The sequence below is a fragment of the Nicotiana attenuata genome, unplaced genomic scaffold (assembly GCF_001879085.1).
Source record: "Nicotiana attenuata strain UT unplaced genomic scaffold, NIATTr2, whole genome shotgun sequence".
Lineage (NCBI taxonomy): Eukaryota > Viridiplantae > Streptophyta > Magnoliopsida > Solanales > Solanaceae > Nicotiana > Nicotiana attenuata.
The window spans coordinates 1-3792 of record NW_017676539.1 but is presented as its reverse complement, the minus strand read 5'-3'; positions in this window follow the sequence as shown (position 1 = coordinate 3792).

Genomic DNA, 3792 nt, shown 5'->3' with positions numbered 1-3792 from the left:
TGCATGATGATGATGCACCTTTGAATGTTGACAATGTGGTTGAACCAATAGTGACAAATGATGTGCGGATTGATATTGATGATGAGGCCGGGGTAGAGACTCAAGATACCGTGAACCCGTCTAGGGAACACATTATTGATATACCCGAGTCGGCGGTGCCCAAGGCCAAGGCACCCTTACGTAGACCACCTCCACCATATCCTCAGCGGTTAGCATAGCAAAAGAACGACAATCAGTTCAAGAAATTCATAGACATGATGAAGAGCCTCACAATCAATGTTCCTTTAGTGGAGGCACTTGAACAAATGCCTGGGTACGCAAAATTTATGAAGGATTTAGTCACCAAGAAGCGTTCTATGGAGTGTGAAACAATAAAGATGACGCACCAAGTTAGTGCGATTGTGCATTCTATGGCCCCGAAACTAGAAGACCCTGGAGCTTTCACTATTCCTTGCACTATCGGAAGTGCGGACTTTGCTAAGGCCCTATGTGACTTGGGGGCTAGCATTAATCTGATGCCGTACTCAGTCTTCAAGACTTTGGGAATTGGGAAACCTAGGCCAACTTCAATGAGACTCAAATGGCGGACCGGTCGATGAAGAGGCCTTTAGGTATAATCGACGATGTGCTTGTCCGGGTGGACAAATTTATATTGCCGGCCGACTTTGTCATATTGGATTGCGAAGTGGATTTCGAAGTGCCTATTATTCTTGGAAGACCTTTCCTAGCTACGGGGAAGGCATTGGTTGATGTGGAAGCAGGGGAGTTAACATTCCGCGTGGGTGATGAGAAGGTGGTACTTCATGTGTGCAAGTCAATGAGGCAACCCAATAGTACGGAGGTGTGTTCATTTGTGGACATTGTCACGGCGGTGATAGTGGATGACACAAGTGCTTTGATTAATGTTGAAGATCCTCTTGAAGCCGTGCTTCTTAACATGGATGCCAATGATGATGCTGGTAGAGTGGAGTGCGTGAATACATTGCATGGAATGGGTTCATATTCATATGAGCCTAGGAAACTATCTTTGGATCTTGAAAATCACAAAACTCCGCAAACCAAGCCATCAATTGAGGAGCCACCGGTGTTGGAGTTGAAACCACTTCCTCCACACCTCAGGTATGAATTCTTGGGCTCTAATTTTACTCTTCCAGTTATTCTTTCTTCTTGCCTTACTAACTTGCAGGTTGAGGCCACTGTGGAGGTCCTTCAAAAGCGAAAAAGGGCAATAGGATGGACTTTGGCGGACATCAGAGGAATAAGCCCCGCATTTTGCATGCATAAGATCATCTTGGAGGAGGATGCACGGCCATCTCTTGAACATCAAAGGAGACTCAACGAGGTGATGCAAGAAGTAGTAAATAAAGAGGTTATCAAGTGGCTTAACGCCGGTGTGGTTTACCCGATCTCGGATAGTTCATGGACCTCTCCGGTCCAATGTGTGCCAAAGAAGGGTGGAATGACGGTAGTGACCAATGCCAACAATGAGTTGATTCCTACTCGGACAGTTACGGGTTGGAGAGTGTGTATGGACTATTGAAAGCTGAACAAGGTGACAAGAAAAGATCATTTCCTACTACCATTCTTGGACGAAATGCTTGATCATCTTGCGGGCCGGGCCTTTTATTGTTTTCTAGATGGCTACTCGGGGTATAATCAAATTCTCATTGCCCCGGAGGATCAGGAGAAGACAACCTTTACATGTCCTTATGGCACGTTCGCTTTGTCGAGAATGCCATTCGGACTATGTAATGCCGCAGCGACCTTCCAAAGATGTATGATGGCAATTTTCACTGACATGGTGGAGGATATCTTGGAGGTATTCATGGACGACTTCAGTGTGGTGGGAGATTCATTTGAAGAATGTTTGGTGAACTTGGATAGGGTTTTGGCAAGATGTGAAGAAACCAACCTTGTGCGCAACTGGGAGAAATGTCACTTTATGGTGCAAGAGGGAATTGTATTGGGTCACAAAATATCAAGGCAAGGAATTGAAGTTGACAGGGCAAAAATAGAGGTTATCTCAAGGCTCCCTCCCCCTACTTCTGTCAAAGGGGTGAGGAGTTTTCTTGGTCATGCCGGGTTCTACCGGCGATTCATTAAAGATTTTTCAAAAATTGTGAACCCGCTTTGCAAGTTGTTAGAGAACGATGTCAAGTTTATTTTTGATGAGAAGTGCATGGAGTCTTTTGAGCTATTGAAACACAAGTTGACAACAACTCCTATAATCACCGCACCTAATTGGGATTTGCCTTTTGAACTTATGTGCGATGCGAGTGATGTAGCGGTTGGGGCGGTGCTAGGCCAAAGGATCAACAAAATGTTCCATCCTGTGTATTATGCTAGCAAGACTATGAATGAGGCCCAGAGAAACTACACAGTGACAGAAAAGGAGCTATTGGCTATTGTGTTCGCGATGGAGAAATTTCGACCTTACCTTATGGGAGCAAAGGTGATCATACACACGGACCATGCAGCCCTCCGGTATTTGATGACTAAGAAGGATTCGAAAGCAAGATTGATGAGATGGGTGCTACTCCTTCAGAAATTTGATTTAGAGATTGTGGATAGAAAGGGAAGCGAGAATCAAGTTGCAGACCATTTGTCCCGATTAGAGGAAGATGGGAGACCAAGTGATGGTATTGAGATTAATGATAGGTTCCCTGACGAGCAGCTTCTTTCCGTTTCTATGTGTGAAATGCCATGGTTCGCGGACATCGCCAACTTCATTGTGACTGGTAACGTCCCGTGTGAGATCTCTTCCAACCAAAGGAAGAAACTCAAGCGGGATAGTTTGGATTTCTATTGGGATGATCCGTATTTGTTTAGAATTTGCACGGATGGAGTGATAAGAAGATGTGTACCGGAAAGTGAACAAATGAGCATATTGGAGGCTTGTCACTCTTCTCCCTATGGTGGCCATCACGGGGGGCTGAGGACAACCTCAAAAGTTTTGAGTTGCGGCTTCTATTGGCCCACGCTGTTCAAGGATGCTAGTGAATTGGTGAAGAGATGTGATGCATGTCAAAGAGCCGGCGGTATTTCCAAGAAGGATGAGATGCCCCTCAATACAATTCTTGAGGTGGATATTTTTGATGTTTGGGGCATCGATTTCATGGGTCCGTTCGTGAGCTCCTGTGGTAATACTTACATTCTCGTGGCGGTGGACTATGTTTCAAAATGGGTGGAAGTCGTGGCTCTACCCAACAATGAAGCCCGAAGTGTTGTAGCATTTTTGAAAAAGAGTATCTTTACGAGGTTTGGTACTCCTCGGGCCATTATTAGTGATGGGGGGTCCCATTTTTGCAACAAGGCTTTCGACTCATTGCTTGCTAAGTATGGAGTTAATCACAAAGTGACCACCCCCTTTCATCCACAAGCTAGTGGACAAGTGGAAGTCTCAAATCGGGAGATAAAGAGTATTTTGTCCAAAACGGTGAATGCTAATAGGACCGATTGGTCGAAGAAATTGGATGATGCTCTTTGGGCTTATCGGACGGCTTACAAGACTCCAATTGGTATGTCTCCGTATCGGTTGGTGTTTGGTAAAGCTTGCCATCTTCCGGTGGAACTTGAGCACAAGGCTATGTGGGCATTGAGGAAGTTGAACTTGGAATGGGATGTTGCAGCCAATCTCCGAGTGGAGCAATTGAATGAGCTTGATGAGTTTAGATTTCACGCTTACTCCAGTCGTCTTTGTACAAGGACAAGATGAAGTACCTTCACGACAAATATGCTCGGGGAAAGGAATTCAAGGTCGGTGATATGGTTCTTCTTTTCAACTCCCGGTTG